This window comes from Apium graveolens, chromosome 9 (genome assembly GCF_009905375.1).
Source record: "Apium graveolens cultivar Ventura chromosome 9, ASM990537v1, whole genome shotgun sequence".
Lineage (NCBI taxonomy): Eukaryota > Viridiplantae > Streptophyta > Magnoliopsida > Apiales > Apiaceae > Apium > Apium graveolens.
Window position 1 is genome coordinate 266408508 of NC_133655.1, and position 19239 is coordinate 266427746.

The window sequence follows — 19239 nt, forward strand, 5'->3', positions numbered from 1 at the left end:
TCCCGAAAACCGATACTGTTTGGATCAGCTTTTACAAATAAACGCACCGTTTTATATCCGGAATGATCCAACGGGATACTAATTTTCCGTAATTATAAATAGCCTTTACCGTATTTTATTTCGCATCAAAAATCATTTGCAGTCAGTAATTATATAAATTTCCAGAGAAAATTCATATATTCATAAACCTTTCTGAGAATCAAACCAACAATCAGAGGTGTTACCGGAGTCCGTTTGAAAAGCTCGAGTACTCAAAACGAAGGTCTTAAGGTGTTCTATCAGATTCTGTGTTCCAAATCACTGCAGAAATCAAGGTTTATTTTCTGAAAAATTATTTATTTTTGAATTAATTTTATTAAAAGTATGAATTTTTGTTCGGATGATTGTTTGTATGATTTGATACTTGCATGTTGTAGAGCTTGTTTTCCTGATAATTTTCATATGTCATACGTCTGATTTGGAGTTCAATAACATGCTCAAAAGTGGGTTTAATTCTCGAATTTTAAAATTAGGGTTTATAACCCGTATGAATATTTTCAATTGAAATTTGGGGCTTTTTGATTTAGGGGTTATTAGCTGTTGATTTATAGTGGATTATGTTCCTTATAAAATTTGCAATCGATTGGTATATAGCTCGTTAACAGAGGATTAGTGAATCGAAGGGAGTTGTGTTTTGAAGATTTTCGATGTTCGCCGAAAACCGGCAATGTTCTTGGTCATTTTCCGGCCAAAACAAGGATGATTGATGTGTTTTGATTGCATGAATAAGTTCCTGGTGATATGTAGATCGTATCTGGAGGTGTTGGTGAGGTGAGGACGCCGGGATCGTCTTCTCCGGTGAGACAGAACTTTTCCGGCGACCCCCCCCTGTAAAATTATAGTTTAGTACCTTATCTTTTGGGGAAGAAACAGTTAGGTCCCTAAGGTTTCAGAACTTTCAAATTTTGGATTACTATTTCAAAAATATTCAAAAATCATATTTCCTATTTATTTTTATTATAAAAATTCAATTTTAAAAGACCTTATGAATAGTAACATTGCGGTTTAATAAAAACTTTTGCGACCACAACATAAACGAGTTTTTAATTTAAGATTCCGAGTTGATATTATGATTAACCGTACCAAATGAGTGTATGTAAACGCTATTAGTTTTGGAAGAATACGAACTTTGAAAAATGACCATATTTACGAATCATCGAGGATTACGGGAATCACAATATAATTACGAATTTAAAACCCTATGGATTTATATCCAAGTATGATAATTCAAAATATAAGGAATAAATACAAAAGGAATTACATCGCGAACCATTTACGAGGAAGTATTACGAAAACGTTTAAGCGACCGAGCGAACGCGTAAGCAATTAAATAAATGTAACGCCCTAACTAACCATGGTAAGAAAGTAACCATGGTTACTTTATCAAATAGTGAGCTAAGGTGTAGGATGATCAACCAAGGCTATCAAATAGTGAGCTAAATGAGCTAAACAAGTGGCTTAGCTTGTAAACTAGGAAGCTAGTTGGATTTATCCCCAAGATTTGCAACAAAGATCAAATCCTAGGATAGATACTAAGGAATATCAATCAAATAAAAAGATATCACAACCTCATTTCCAAGAAGCAACCAAGAAGCAAGCACAAAAATACTTCTTTCTCTCCCAACCTCATCCATTCGGCTATTTCTTCTTCAACCAAGGAAATCAAAATCAAAACTTCAAGCTCTAGCCATGGATAAATCCTCCCATTAATTCTCAAGCTTCCTAACAACCAAACTAAGGTAATATAAATCTTTGAGCTCTTTTTATCAAGGTTTGATGGGTGAAATAAAATTAAGAAAGTTGATAATGAATAGTATGAATAGTAACTCTTCATTGGTTTCTTGATTTCAATGCTTATTTTAGGTTCCAAAAACCATACTAAGAACTCCCAAGACTTCACCATTATCAAGAACACATCTAAAACTCTCAATAAAGGTAAAAATCTTTGACCCAACTTTATTTAAGATTTAAGTTCAAGATCCTTTTAGTATGAAGTTGTAAACATAGTTTTTGTGGGAGTATTGTTGTAATCTTGATATTTAGCTAAGTAGATTTAAGGTTAATTGTTGTTGCCTCAATAATATGATGTTCTTGAGAGGAGTTATTGGGTTGATGATTATATGTTGATTTTTGGTCGTAGTATAATGATTTAAGGCGTAAACGAAATTCCGATCGTAACCATAATCTCGTTAAAATGAACAAAACATAACTTTAAATTTCTGCAGAAAGTCCCGAAGACGTAAACTGTCGTTATTGAAAACTAACCCTTGATTATGATATACAATGTTATAAGGATCGTTTAGGCGCTTGAATCACTTGATTCCGATTTACGGATCAAAAGTTATGGCCGTTTTACTAAAAGTGATTTACGCGATAAAAACTGCAACAAATTACGAACTTTGAAAATATAAAGGATAGATTTAAGAATGTTCATAAATCATGAAATTTTTACAGAGAGTATTATATTGAGTTTCCTAAGTGCCATAAAAATATCAAGTAAAAATGTTAATTATTAAATTTTATAAAAATGTCGGAGCCGAGGTCACGCGGAGTACGAATGTCAAAAACAACCCCCTGTTAGGAAACTGCCACTTCGGGATTTGAACCCCTGTTACCAGTAAACCATTTTCAAAATATGTGTTCTAAATTTTATCTAGATCACGTACGCGAAAACGGTGCATCAATTGAGTTAACGGTTTGAGAGATATCAACGTTTTAGTGAAAGCGGTTTGAATAGTAAAACTCCGTACACTACACCATAAAATGCCTACTGTAACACCAAAAAAATGTTGTATTAGGGGGTAAATATGTTTCTATTGCCCCACTTTTAAGCTAAGGTAACATTTTTTTAAAGATAGGTTTTTCCATGTTGGCTTAGGGGTCTAAGGTAACATCTTTGGTACCCAATGCAACATCGTATTTTAACTTGTTTATATGTTGCCTTAGCTTGCTAATGCAACATAATGAGAGATCAGTTGTAACTTGTTTTTTATGTTACCTTAGAGTTTTAAAATGTTTTTAAAAAGTGGGACCCACAGTGGGACCCACTAGCTGACATGGCAAGTGTGGGGCCCACAATGCTGAGTTGTCTTGATGACGTGGCAATTGGGCCCATAGAACCTAATGTATCACTTTGAAAAGCTGTTGTAACTTTCTAACTAGCCTAATAAAATGTTTTAAACATAATATTGTAACAGTTTAGGAGGCTATTGTAACACTTTAGCACAAACAAATTGAAATGCTTATTATGTAAACTGAAAAATCCCAATTATACAATTTCATAACTACAAAATAATGCATCCAACCCAAACATTAAACACCCAAATATACAACCAAATTAAATGTTCAAACTAACTATAAACTAGTTCACATTTTTTACTTAATAACAACCCAAGATTATAAATTTTAAAAAGTACTACTAGAAACTAATGCTTAAATTTGCTTCACTTTCTCCTCGACTCCACCATATGGGTGTTTCCCTTTTTATACACGTGAAGCTATCTCTTGTAAGTCTTCTTTGTTCCCTGAAATATTAACCAAGTTATTTGCAAGAAAGAAATCAAAGCAGCAAATTTTGAATACCATATCAAAAGGCCTGTAGAAAATACTTATTAAAAAATTATTCTCTGATCATTGTTATTTGAATATCTGAACTGCTATATAATAACATCCTAAATTGAGAGTTATATGCAAGAACATAACTGATTTACAGGTTTTTGAAATGACGCTATTAGTCAATAAAATACTAATTTACTAAACAAAGTACCTACATAAATTTATTAGGTTTTAGATAAAATTTAAACGTTGCACATGTACACAAAAAATAAAAAAGTCGTAAAAAGCCATTTAGTCAAAGATTTCTGCCTTTTCCTTTTCCTACTCTTTCTGCCTTTTCCTACTCTCAAATAAAAAACACTAATCGACACATCAATATACTAACCTGTATTAAGAACAAATAATTATGTCACTAAAACAACTATAATTATATCACCAGTGCAATGAAGCTAAACATTCTTAAATTTCTTCAATTTTCCAAAATAAAACATAAATCTTAATTCTCAATCTCGACCTGGACCTCTACATAAGAAGTACGACCTAGTTCATTTCAAATTTAAAGTAGAAACTAGAGCATATAATAATTCTAGAAATATCCTCAACACGTAAACTGGAGATTAAGCATATACATTCCAGCACATAAATACCGAAAGGCAAAATCAAACATAACATTAAACTCGAAATATCGAGCTCTAGCTAGAACACACCAACACAATAACACTCACAGTCAATATCAGCTTAAAGTTAGACATAACAGATAACTACACAAGGCTATGTATGTAAGTATATATAATGTTTAGACTTGAAATTAAACATGAAAGAAGCACATACCGAGTCAAATCGTTATGTAGTTCTGATACGAAGCGAAACATAATCGATAGATACAAATATGTGTATAGATAGTCATAGTATATACTGATATATATTGATGAGCTAGATTTCTGCTAGTCAAACAGAGGAAAAAAAATAAGTGATATGTTAGAGGACTGAATTTTATAAAGTAAAATATACCCTACGGCCTGCAGTAACGAAAGCATTATCTTCACTCATGCAAATTGTACCGATTTGGATTTCTTTGTCTTTGACTGAATCCTGTTCCTTAGAGATTTTAATTTGTATATCCGGACCATCCAGTGATGAGTTATGAATACCTATATTAATTGGAAGCCACAAAGATGCAGAACTATATTTACAAAAATTATATAGGAACAAAACAATTATCCCTATCCCCAAGTAAATATGTTTAAAAAAATGTAGGTAAGCTAATTAACATAGTTGTTTATCAAGTGCTTGTTATCAGCTCGCTTAACTCTCAGCTGAGTTCATTTACTCTGCACTGCAGTAAAGCTTAGTGTTAATTATACGAGATATGATCCTAGCAAGTCCAATTACTAACACCCTGAGGTTTTAGGAGAACTGGTAACTTAAAACTTAGTAAGAACTCCTGTTAAAGCCTGGAATTAATACACTTGAACTTGTTTTATTCTAGTTTCACATTATTTTATTCTAGTTTCACAGGAAGTCAGAAACATACCTACTTAGTATGTACCTGAACAAGCCACAACTAAAGCATTGTACTGTTTACCAGGAAATCGATACAAGAAAATTATCATAAACTGTTCTGCCATACCTCCTTGAAATGGGTTAGTTTGAAATACTTCTTTCTGATTTCAGTCCGCCTTACTCTGTCAAACCATTTACCACCATCTGTCTCCACAAACCTAAAGAAAGATGACAGAAAAAAGGTAGTTAATTGTGAATGTGAAAATATAAATAAGCAAAACCCCAAAATACAAACAAATGACTTCATTAATAATAGCATCTTTATACCTATAATATGATAGTTTGTACATGAGACAAATAGTAAAAAAGCATCTCTCAGCATACAAATATAGCATTCATGATAGTAGTCTGACAGAGGCAGCTATAAAAGTAACGCAACAAGAGGGTCATCATGAAGTTAGAAAAAACATTCAACCAAATTCAATATGTAAATGTAACATTGTGGTAAAGCAACTTGCAGGAAACTTAACAATTTACTAACAACTTCCATAATTTAAATTACTCAATTTGTGTGAAAGAGGGACATTAGATTTGAGCTAATTAAAGAAAACCAACAGCTTGTTAACATATACCAAGAAAAAGGAGTCATAATTAAAATACGAAAGCATTGATGCATTAAACAAAAAAAATAAAGAAAAATTTCCATCACCAGCGAATCCCACAATAGAGAATCATGACAGTGCTTACTAGATAGTGCACTCTTGCACTAATAATAAGAAACCAGGACTCTATAGCACTCTTGCACGCACCTGCACCCAGAACTTCTCCAACTCGTAAGAAACCAGGAGCAAATCTCTCCTTGTCTCCACCACTTCAGAATCATAGAATAGAACCCCCTCTTAGCAAGAACCCCCCTCGGGCAAGCCATACCCACAACAAGCAGAAGAACTACCACACTATACACGCCAATTATCCACAAAGACCAGGATATTTAGACGGAAATAAAATCTGCACAGAGAAAGAAATGCACCCAGACAAAATACCACCCACCCCTGCATGAAACAAATGATCCCAAAAAGAAAAAATACAGAATTGTACCCCCCTTCCCCTTCAAAAACACAGAGATGCAACCCCTCACCCTAAACCCAACTCCTAATACCCAATCCAGACAAGTACAATACTGGATTAACAGCACAAAAAAACTCATCACAGCAAAACCCCAAACCCATAACAAATAATAGACCCACCCGAAAGAATACCAATAAAACACCCCCTACTCCGGCCAATAAATAACAGAACTTACTAGAGAGTCCTGGTTTCTTACAATTTGGTTTCTATGTTAACATTCATGTATATTAAGAAAAACAATAATAATAACACTTACTAGACAGTGCTTACCATGTCAAACAACTCTAAGATTCAGAACTTGATTTTTGAACCCACACCTGTAGACAGTGAAGAAGAAAAGCACATCAAAATTTCATAGTGTTAATAAGTGAGATTAGAAGAAGATTAATTAAAAATAGGAAACTAATTGAACTCAAAATGAAGAACAAGCCCTAATTTGACATTCAAATTAATCGGACCCCAAATTTATATTCAAATCAATTGAGCCATAATTGAGATTAAAAGTTAAAGCCAATGTTAGGTAGATTGACTGTGCTGAGAAATAGTTGCGAGAAAGAAAGTAGTGGGAGAAAATAGTAGAGAGAACGAGGGAGAAAATGAGAGATGGTAGTGAGAGAGAGCACAGAGAGGCGGCCAGAGAGTGACAAAATAGGAGAGAAAGAGACTGACATGTTGTGTGGGCTCAAAATTGCGAGCGTTTTGGGCCAAAAAATTTGAAGCAGGGTTGGAAAATTTTCATTTACCCGCTTTACAAAATTTACCGCGTCCCAAATTTAATATTCACATTAATTAGCTTAGAAAAATATATATTTACCTTATTCATTTTATTGTGTATATGAATTTCTATATTTGTTTTTTAATATTTTATATTTTAATATACATATATGTATAAGTGCGTATATGAAAATGGTGGGAATTTATTTTTTCTACTTTTAAAAATTCTATTTATTTATTTGTTTTAATTTTATTATGTATAAAATATAATATAAAATTTGTATAACAACACGTATTTTATTATTTTATAAATTCGTATGTTTACATTTTTTAATATCCTTTATTTATAAAACTAATTAAAAAGTGCTCATTTTAAATGAGGGAGATTTTTACAATTTTTATTTTTGTTACTTTTCACCTATATATTTTTGAATTTTACTACTTTATAAATTCCTATTTTAAATTTTCAAAAATTTCATTAAGTAAAAAATTTGTATTTCATCATTCATATTACATATATTCAATTTATAAATCACCTTAAATTTTATATAATAATTTAAATTACTGATTAATCTTAAAAGATATTATTTATAAGTTTTAATACTCTAAGGTAACCCTTTGACAAAAATGTTGCAACGTGCAACACTTTTTACCTAATGCAACATCACGTTTTTGGCTAAGCTAACAAAGAAAACATAGTGTTGAATTAGATCGCAAGTACCATATCAAAGGTAACATATTAACTAACATTCTTGAAGGGGGGCGTTGCAATAGGCCATATATGGTGTAGTGGTAGTTGACCGAACTTTTGAAATGTTTTTCACCTAATTAAATTCATTTTATCAAAATGTAACTTTTAGGATAAATATTAAAAGCACTCAAAAACTCCTCGAGGTGGTTTTGTATTAAAATATTAATTTTATGATTTATTAAAAATGACGGAGTGCGATTCGTGTAATAGTAATATTCGGTAAAGTCAAATCTAGAAGATCACTTTGACCGTCCGTTTCGACCAAGGAGTGATACTTATTTCGAGTCGGTCGAATGATGAAAGTTATGAAGTATTGAACTTAATAGAAATATAAGTTGGTGATGAGAGTAGGAATACTAATTAAGATTATGATGTTTGTTGATTAAAAAACCCGGAACGAGAGGAAGTCGGGAAACGTGTCTTGGACTCCAGGCAAGTTTTCAAACCCTACCTTTTAAGAATTGTTGTGTTGTGAATATTTTACAAAACTGTGATATATGCAGGAGATTGCTTTAAATTGTTTTACGAAGTTTGAGATATATTACATTACTCAGTTGTTGATAATTCCTAGTATATATTCATACCGAGTTCGAAATGTTATATTTAGACTAAGAGTCGGTTGGTGTAAGCTTATAAAAACCCGGAAGTATCTCGGAGGAGTTTATAATTGAGAACGTTAACGCTAGCGAGTAGTGTGGCGTGTATATATTTTAGACCGAGGATCGGTCAGTAAAAATTGATGGAAACCCGAAAGTATCCTGGAGGTGCTTTATTTAAGAATATTAGCGCTATAGCAGAGCGTGATGTATAAGTTGTAAGACCGAGAGTCGGTCAGTTTTGTTTTTATAAAATAAAAACCCGGGAATCATTCCGGTGATATTTATAGGACGATTAAAGTACATAGTAGTTACGTTTGAAGGGACCCAACGTCCATTTACGAAATACTAAACACCTCGAACTTTTATTAAAACGATTTCGAAAGATCGTATTCCCTCAACTATACTTTATCGTTCGAATAATAAATATCTATTTACTATTCATTTATTATGGAAGAAGTATTCTCCAACGATGATTTATTTCAAACTCTATTAAATATTAAAGATTATTAAATTACTTAAACATAAACTAGTTGAGGAATATTATTTCAATATTCTTTTAAAAGCATAATTATTCGAGGTTTAATTATTTATCGATTATCATTTAAATTATTTATTATGTATTAAAGGGTTTATTTATGATTTAAAAATTATAAAACCTGATTTAAAATACTTTCTGATTTTCGGAAATCATTCGAATAATTTCAGATAGTCGGAGAATATTATCCCGACTTATTTAATATTTTGAATATAGTTTCAAATGAAACTCCCCCTTATTTAATTATATGTTGACAACGGTCAACTCACATCCTTAGTACTTCCTCCAAAAATTTCGGAAGTACGTGTATATATATACATATATATATACCCTAGTAAGATAAGTTGTTTCTATCAACAAGCAAAACGCTTGGGGAACTTCGATGTGGTTCTAGTTCTCGATATATGATAGAACTATTTTAAAGGACAAGGAAGGGGTAAACTCTGGTACTATGTGTGCTAGATGGACTACTAAAGGTACCGCAGGCGAAGGTACTCTGTGTACTCAGGAACTTGTGAAGTATGTGTATACCCAAAAATGGGACACGTAGCCTGAATGCGGCAAGGGTGATAACCGGGATATGAAGGTATCGTCCTTCTACTGGTAGAAAAGGTTACTATTATCGTATTATGACTGATCATCACATGCGGTGGCTCCAACGAGTGTCCTATTCTTCCAATTAGAATTGTAATGCAATACTGTAACCCAAGCTTAGGTGTTGGGTTTACTATTAAGGTATTCGCAGGATAATAAAATCCACTAAAGGATTGTTTTCATAAGAAGGTGTGTATCACGAAAGAAAACTATTTTCTAATAAAACGTAATTATCATATATGATGTTTTACGAGAGTTTATTATACAGTCATTTTCATACTGTACATTATTATGCTGGGCATTATAGCTCACTCTTGCTTTCTTTTAAATGACACAATACAACATATAACCAGTATGCCGGTGTGGGACTTAGTCGCTTGCAATCATGGGGAGAATCCCTGGCAGCTTTGTCTCAGGTGTGCCGGAGTATTAGATAGGTATAAAATATCAGTCGTAATTATTGTAACTTCACATAGAGGTTATGAATAATTGTTTGAGATCCTGTAAGTACATTTGAGTTTTAATAACATATGATACTTGTTGTACGTCATTTCTAAGGCTATAACTTGTGAGTGTGTGAGATTGGGGGTCTGTGATATGGAATTATTGGATTATTGAGTTAATGCAGGTTACACATGATTGAAGGATGGTGTGACGGCCCAGATTCCTGACCCCGGATTTGGGGGTGTTACATCTTTGGTATGGATGATATGTCGTGTAGGAATTTGAGATATTTCTTGATTCAAGTTGGTTTCAAGTTTATTTGTTGGGTAATTCGTTGGTTTCGATTGTATTTTACATACTGTTCTTGATGATCGTGTAAGTAAAGTTGTACGTATATACTGAATTGTTGCTTTTTTGTGTTTGATTTTGTGAAGAATTGTATTTTGGGGGTTAGGGTCACTACGCCATAAGTGGGCTAATGTAATGCAAGTGTTACAAGCAGCGTTACGTTAGGTAAGAAAATTTTGTACTATTGTAACACGACTCAATTAGTGTTGCAAAAGCTATAAAACTAGTGTTACATGAAAATGGCGATATTGCACAACATGTAACACCAGCACTTGGTGTTACATTAGTTATTTTCTGATTTTTTTTAAATGTTAGATAGTTTGTTATCAATAAATTCTAATAAAAAATTATAATTTGAGTTATTCATGCCTCTAAAATGTAGCATATAATATAATATAAAACTTACTGTATAAAATTACAGAAGACATTTTTTAATTTTCTATTTAATAAATATTAATTTAATAATTAATAATTTAATAATTAATCTGAAAAATTAAAAAAAAAATAAAAAATATACACACTTTCCTAGGTGAAATATTAGGCGGGATTCTTCCCCTTAGTAAAAATGTTTGCCCCTTTACAAATTTTTTACGCCCATATATTTGCCCCATTTTTCTTCAAGTCTCCTCACCCATCCCTCGATACTGATTTCTTTCAAAATAGGCACCTACATAAAATCGAAAAAACTCACAGCCTCTCAATATTAGAATTCTAGTATTTCAATATCGAGACCCTAGATCAGTCAGATTCAATTAGTCATAACCCTCAGTTTTATTTGTCTAGGAATTGGTCAAATTATGTTAATTAGACGAATTCAAAGCTTAAATCATGTTATTCTCTCAGCGTTGTCTTCTTGCGATTAGTTAGTGGTTCCTGAATTTCTCTTCAAATTAGTAAGTGTCTTCCTTCCCATTATTAGCAGACTATTTTTAACTTTTCAGGAAAAGCCTTAGCATCTGTTATGTGGTAACTAGTCTGAATATTGAAGGTGGGTTGTTTGATCAATTGCTTGTATGAGTTTCGAATTCAGATTTGTTTCTAATTTTTTGATAATGAATCACGGGTTTTTTCTACTTATATTTCAGTATCATTGTGGGTTAAGTATCTAATGCTTAAAGTATGAGAAATAAGATTAATCTCATGCTTACCAATGTACTTATATCATTTATTCTATATACGAGTGCATAATTCTTTTTAGAGAGTTTGTAATTTGTAACCAACTTCTTAGATAATTTTTGTATACCGGGAGTTCGTAAAAATCTTAGTGATTTAACACCAGGCACTACATATTTTTGTGTACTAGGTATCTTGAAAGATGACCAAAATGCAATTAGTTCGTATCATTGCTCTTTTATCCTTCTCTGCAATCTCTGCTTTTGTAGATGAAGTTGAAGAGGTTGCTTTAGCTGGTACAGGCCTTGTCATGAACTTTTATAAAGATTCATATCCATGGGCTAAAGATTTTTCAAAGAACAAGTCCAACTTCTTTACAAGCGCCACAAGAACACTGCTTTCTCTTGGCTCAGAAACATCTTCCATGACTGTGTTGTTCAGGTATATAAAATACATGCACCATCCATAAATATGTACAGTATTATAAACAATATATATATTTTTAGCTCTGACTGTTTCGAAATCCTGGTACCGCCACTACCGACAAATGCATGTTTACTGATTTATGTTTTTGTGGGTAATTTCAGAGATGTGATGCTTCATTGTTGTTGGACTTAACAAGGAGGACTCTTTTTGAGAAAGAAACAGACAGGAGCTTTGGCCTCAGAAATTTCAGATATATTGAAACTATTAAAGAAGTTGTGGAGAGAGAGTGCCCTGAAGTTGTTTCTTGTGTTGATATCTCTGTTTTATCAGGTAGAGATGGCATTGTTGCTGTAAGTTACCTACTTTTTCTCCTTCCCTATACTTCATTTATTACGCTTTTCAAGAGAAATTCTCCATTTTCTTGATCTAGTACTTTAAATTCCAATTAGGTAATTATTGTGGAAACTGTGTTTTCTTCTATCGGAGTATTAGATCTCTTAAAGCTTTCATTGTTAAACAGATTTTGTTATTCACCTTTATCTGAAATAACCATTTAGTTTGATTTTGAGCCATTAAGTTTGATTTTGATCCTAGGCTATCAGAAAAATATGATCATTAAAGGGGCGGTGCTGCAAAACAGCAAGTGAGTGTAGTGTAGTGTATAAAGGCTTAATTAGCTTTGCTATTTGATATCCTTATTTATCATATGTACCGCAGCTGCATCATGTTTAGTTGTATTATCTTTGAAGGGAAAATGCTGCAATTATGCGTCAAACCTTGGGGAAGTGATAAGCTTAAGAGGCCTGCAATATGGTTCCAAGTGCTTCGTGATTGAAATCTACACGCGACCTCTTTACAATTTAAAAAAAGCCAAATAAAAACTCAGGAGATGTACTTGGTAAATTAAACTTAACATCCCTTGTCACTTGATTTCTAAAGAGCGGATCTTTGTCCTCGGAAGCAAAGAGGTTAATAATTGTCACTTGTGTTTGATCAGAGGTTGATGAGTGAATATATTCTATTGATATTTTACAGGGGGCGTACGTTCTAATTATAGTTTCTATACTCATTTCTATAAACCGTATAGGTTATAGTGCTGTTCATATTCGATTGAAAGTGTGCTATGAACTTCAGTTCATAGGGATCAATTTGATATTACATATTAATGAATTCAAAGTAATAGTACATGATATTTGATTATAAGTGTATAAATCACAGATTTCCTGCGAACAGTTAAAGTTTGCATGCTTAGTATATTGCAGAAATATATATATACCAAGCTAGAAATGTTTATATTTATTGACAATTATCAAAGTTCTATGCTCAAAGTATAATATACTAATGATTGCAGATGAGATACAAAGTGGTATAGAACGGTCAGAGGAACAGTTGTATCTAGTATCAAGGTCATGTATCTTGCTACACAAACTACACGGTGTTGCTAAAAGTGTATGCCTTTAGCAAGTGCTGTGTTATTTGCACTAATTCTCTTTGCTAATTTTAAGTAGTTTTACACAACGATAGATAATCACAGATATTTACCCAGAGGATGATATTACTTTAACACTGACAAATTGATATTTTTTTCCAAATATAGGATTGGTCCGGTCAAAATTATAGCAACATTATTTCAGTGCTCTGCGGATTTGGAACTGTGTTTTTAGGTGTTACAGTTTTGCACAATACCAGAGAGCCACACCCATCTCCTTCAGGTTTTTGATACTAACAAGTATGCGCAAATAGTCTGGTTACTCCCTAACCTACTAAGTATGTGCAATTAGTCTGATTACTCCCAAACCTACTTTGATCTTTTTTTGTTATGAATCAGATTTCTCCCGAGGATAGAAATTTATAAGAAAAGGTGGTGAAGCAGAGAAAATGATTTTTGGGAGAAGCAAAAGCCAAGAATTTGTTATGGGAAGAAGGGGATCAACATAGCCGAAAAGTATTAATAACCTTCGTCGTAATTTGGATATTCTTAGAGTATGGTTAATTGATCGATCGTATTGTTGTAATTTTATGTGGTGTTTGTAAAATATTGGATATGTATTGTAGATTTTAAACAGAACATGTGTTTCAAATTTCAAAATTAAATGTTACATATGCCTATTATAGTGTAATTAATGTTTTAATTTAGTGTTAGATTACAAATGCTGCTATTACTTAATTATAAAGATTGGTGTTACAATTGATAGAACAAACTGTTACAATAAGTTATATGGGACCCACAGGTGGTCCCACTTATGCAATATTGATCAAGCTATTATATCACTCATTTTGCGTTACATTTAGGCCCGTTAGTGTTATAGTAGGTACTTATTGTAACATTTTTCTCTCTATTACTATAGATATGTGAAGTGTTACATTAGGGTGTCTATTGTAATGCTCATATACGTAACGCCCCCTGGTGTTACAATAGACCTATTGTAATGCTTTTAGGGCCTATTGTAACACCATTTAGGAATTACAATAGCCCACTTATGACGTAGTGGGTTTTGTTAGGGGTCGGGCCTATTGGTCCAGATTTTCTGAATTGTATGCCATTTTGAAACATGTTGTGTAAGCTTATGATGAGTTTAGGTTTGGTGTGGCAGGGTCCGGATCAATCTGTTTTGGTTATATGGTTTCATTGATTTTTTCTTAGGGTTTTATTCTAGGTCCGAGATTAATGGTTATGTTTAGTTTGTTGCTTTGCTTCCCCGAACTAGTACTAATAATTGTTAAAATTGAACGTAGGATAGTCCGGACCATTGTAGTAAAAATTAAATAATTGATAGGGATATAGACTAACCCAAATTTTTGCTTTTAGGTTTATGGTCTGGACTAAGGCTTTCTCCAAGGTATATTTCTCCTATTATCAAGGGTCTTCTGAATCTGAACTTGGTCCGGCTTCGTCCTAATCTAACACAACCCGTGTAGAGATGGGGAAGAAGGCCTCGACTTCGAAATCCAATATTATTAGCAAACTTCAGATTAGGAAAACTCCCTGCACACTGGAGGGGTATTGGATAGACATCCCATACCATTTTGTGACGAAAAGTGAAAATTGATAACGACCGGTATTATAGGAATATTAGCGCTGGCTATGCTAAACAGGCGAACAACCATCCTGGGCAGTATGATGAGGCAAATTTTGACCAAAAGTTTGTCGGGATGATTGTTTCTAAGGAGCCATACGCCTTGAAGAATGAGTATACGGTTTTGGATTATGCTGCTCTGGACCAAGCGGTCCATGAGGCCTTTCAGTTAGATTCCCGGGTGGAATGGAGGTGACCGCATCCCGGGGAGAGAATTTACCACAGACCGGCAGATGGTTTTGTTTTTGTCTGGCTTAAGCATTTGAGGTCTGGGTGGAATCCCTGTTGTCTTTTGTTTATAAAGCACTTATGTAAATATATATATATAGGTTGTCTCCCACGCAAATAACACCCAATGGGATTAAATAGATATCTTGGTTCCTAGCTTGCTACAACAGATTTGGAGTTCATCCCACCCTTAAGTCGTGGCACCAGATTTTTTGTTTAGTTAAGTCTAGTCAAAAACCTCTCTTTAAGATATATTTTCGGGCCACCAAGTGTGGGTATGGTTCTGGCTTTAGGCCTGTTATTTAGATATCGTCTCTGAAGCATTGAAATGGATAAATGATATTATTGAAGGGGTTAGATCAGTCTTATATGCCTTATATCACCATGGAAGGTATTCAGACATGATTCAAGTATTCAGTTTTGGAGGGTGAAGCCCTTCAATTAATTTTTGATTTTTATGAGCGTCTCGTGTTTCAGCTGACTCAGGACACCTTTATGAATCACAAAAAGGTGTATGAACTTGGCTGTAAGTATAAGGCTTGTATTCCGGACTCTTCCTGTTTATTCTCGTTTATTGTATATGCTTTTCTCTTATTTTGACCTGGTTTTATTGGCTGTTTATCTCAGTTCTTCTTTATTATAACTTGGAAATGACTGCTTCTTCCTACAGCGATGCTCTTCTCGGGTGTGTACTACTTTTAAGCAAAGGAAGAAGGTATCTGTTGGGAGCTCCGGTCCCAGCCACGCCCGGATGAGGGGTCTCAGAGTAATGTTGTTTCAAAGCCGGACTCCACTGAAGAAAATCATAGGTTGGAGGGTAATATTGATATTAAAGATTTGGATGAATTTGAGAATCTTGATGAGATTGAACCTTTGGGGGAAGTTCCTGAGGTTGAGGAGACCCAGAGAAACAAACATCTCTGAACTGTGGGTTCTAAACCTCCCCGAGTGAGTAGATCTCAATCTGCTGCTTCTACTGATTCGGCTTCGGATAAAGGGAAAGGTTTGCAACATGAGACTTCAGGAAATAAGGTGTCGGGCCTTGATGAGAGAATTGCCTGGTTCATGGCTGAAATTTCTTCTGAATTCGAATGGAGAGAGATGAATAGAGTCGGGTTCGATGTCGTTATGAAAGATTGTACTAGACTTTGGGGCAAGGTAAATCTTTCTTGTTCTGTGTTCCTGCCTTATTGGTTCTTTGACTTGTTCTTTATTTTGTGATCTTTTATACTTATCTTGGTGCATCCATGGCCGGGGAGGCTACTATTTCTTATTCAGAGCTGAAGCATGCCCGGGAGGTCACTGTTGAGAAAGACAAGGAGCTGGTGGAGTTAAGGTCGAGGATTGTAATAAAGATAATGCTCTTTCTAGGTTTGAACAAACATCTTAATGATGTAATAACACGGGCCGAAACTGCTGAGAAGGAAGTCCAGGACTTGAAACCCGAGACTGTTGAGCTCCGGAAATAGTTGAAGGAGCGAAAACCGGAGAATGACATAATTGAGGCTTATAAAAAGTCGGAAGAATATGACAAGGTGGTCGCCAAGGCCAGTGCTCCTGAAGTTGCTCGTTGCTGGGTTTTTGCTGAGAAATATATCAAAACTGACCCAGAGGCTGATTGGGGGAGCTTTTATCGGGAGTTTATATAGGCCAAGTAAGATATTGAGGCCGGACTTGGATAGCCGGAACCCTTCAACGGGCCTTACCCCAGTTTCCTTCCCGCAAATCTTCAAGAGTACAAAAAAATAATAATTTTCGAACAACAAAAATTCACGAGAAGTAGAACTCACAAATAACAACTAACCAATATTGCAAACTTCCAAAATTGATCCAATATTGCTTTTAATAGGAACCAATATCAACCAATAAAATAACAATGTCAAGAACACTTAAAGCTGGGTTTAAGCAAGCAACTGAATGTTCAAGAGTGGAGAAAATCTGGGTTCGTAAATAAACAAAACTAGTTGTAGTTTGCACGATCGTGGATTAATAATAAATAAAAAACACTCACATAACATGGTTTAAAATGACGAGCACACACAAATGTAGCTCAAATAAGGAGCATTCATAGTTACGACTGAGCTGGGTTACTTGGATTCTTACAGGTTATATAACGGACTCTTTTTAGAGCTTGTTGAAGAAGATGAGTCCAGGGGCACTGAAACCCAAGGACGGAGCACCCCTCCTTCTAGTGCAAAATGATAACTCCAATCCACGGTATGGTCTCTCACCGCCACTCCTGAACCCTTCTTGCGGTATAGTTGTGGTTGGGTGTTAAGTGGCGTTTATATCCACTTAGAACGCTTTATAAAGGCTCAAATTGGTGTTTTGTACTCAAGTTATTTGTGTATTTGATGTGTTTTTGTAGTATTTTGCATTTCAGGGCATAGATAGAAAGAAGGGCTGGATTTTGCATGATATATGCTTGGAAGAGTGTGAGGATGAAGCCTTGGTCAAGTGCGCGAAGAAAGTAGCAAGAGAAGACAAGAAATAAAGAATAATGATTTTTTCCAGAAGCTCAGCGCGACCGCGCTACACTTGGGAGCGGTCGCCCAGACACAGAGCGTCCGCGCTGAATCCAAGGGTGGTCGTGCCATTACGTTTTCCAGAAATCCTTATTCAAGTAGAATATTGACTTTCTGGACTTCTATTCTGATTGGGCTACTATATAAAGACTCTTAAAAGATGTTTTTCATAACGGAGACTAAGGAGAAGATGGCGAGAAGACCTAGAGCACAAATACAATGAAGGAGAAGAAAATCTTATTTTACATGTGATTCTTTGATTGAGTTGTAATCTTAGATGCTTGTTTTCTTGTTTGTTGAACCTACTACTCTTGATTACGTACTTTGGTTATTTATTCAGTTTATAAATACTTAGTTTATTATACCATGCTTTCATCGGAACCCACGGTGATGATGAGTTCGGTTATGAACTAATCGTTATCGTGGGATTCTAGCAGATTTACTTATGGATTTCAATAGTTAATTTTTTTCAATATCTTAGTGTGTGGTTATTGTATGATATCCTAGTATTGGTTGTGCTTATTCGTCTTATGAGCATCGCGAACTTATAAAATAGCGTGTTAATCTCTATTGAAGCGAAAGTGAATATAGAGGTTTAGAACTTGCCATGCTAGCATAGATTCATGTATTGTTATACATGATTCTTAGGTAATTTTTACCATCTTACTTTCCCTATGTAATCATGATAGATAACTTGCGCATTAAACCTTTATGTTGTCAAATTCTATAGACATATAGGGTCTACACATATTTGGTGTCTATTTTGCTTCTATCTCTTTTGTGGATGTCTGGTAGTAGGGTATTCGTGCAACGAAAGTTGGCGTTTACTAGTTTTGTGTTATCTGAATAGTTGTCATTGTCATTTCATGGTAAGGTTAAAAAAATGACTTTGAATGAAGTATTTAATGAAGTTAGAATCCCATATTTGTCTTATATAAGTAATTCAACCTCAATTCTCTTAGTTAAAGTTAGTTAGTATAAATTCTTAGTTATAAACAACTCAACTTGTTATTTGTCTTAGCATTGAACGATAGCCATATCATTGTTGCATAAGTGCATAAATTGAATTTAACCTAAACTAGTCTCTGTGGGAACAAACTAGAAAGAATTATATATTACTTGCGAACGCGTATACTTGCGTGTAAAATTAGTGTGTGTTTTCGTCCTAACAAGTTTTTGGCGCCACTGCCGGGGACTCGGTGTTAATTTTTAGTTTATGTGCTTGACATCAGTGGTCGTTAAAGTTCACTAACTCGGATATTTTACTTACTTGTTTGCTTGTTGCTTTTTCGGTTACTCTAGAGAGCGTTTATGCTAACGCGTTCTCGATCTCGAAAAAGAACACTAGATAAAGAGAAGGAAGAAGTTTTAGTAAAAGAAGAAGTTCTTGTAGAAGTTGAGAAAGTTGAAGAAGAAGCTCTTGTTGTAATTGGAGAACCTGAAGCGAATCCGAAGGCTTTGATGGATTACTCTCAACCGAAGATCAATGATATTCAGTCTAGCATTGTCAGACCAGCCATCGTGGCTAACACTTTTGAAATCAAGGCTAGCACGATTTAGATGGTGCCGAACTCAGTCCAGTTTGGGGGTTCTCCGATGGAAGATCCCAATATGCATATTAGAGATTTCATCGAGATCTGCGACACTTTAAAATTCAACA

General features: G+C 34.2%; 1 long non-coding RNA gene across 2 annotated transcripts; it reads right to left on the minus strand.

Moving 5' to 3' along the window:
• Window positions 1–3349: 3349 nt before the first annotated feature.
• Window positions 3350–6672, minus strand: LOC141682577 (uncharacterized). 2 transcript variants are annotated; one of them, XR_012559837.1, is made up of 4 exons: window positions 6496–6672; window positions 5225–5315; window positions 4606–4745; window positions 3350–3563 (listed from the first exon to the last, which is right to left on the minus strand). It is a non-coding gene; the product is annotated as an uncharacterized LOC141682577 (long non-coding RNA). The 2 variants fall into 2 exon arrangements; XR_012559838.1 differs by lacking the exon at window positions 4606–4745.
• Between the last annotated feature and the right edge of the window lie 12567 nt (window positions 6673–19239).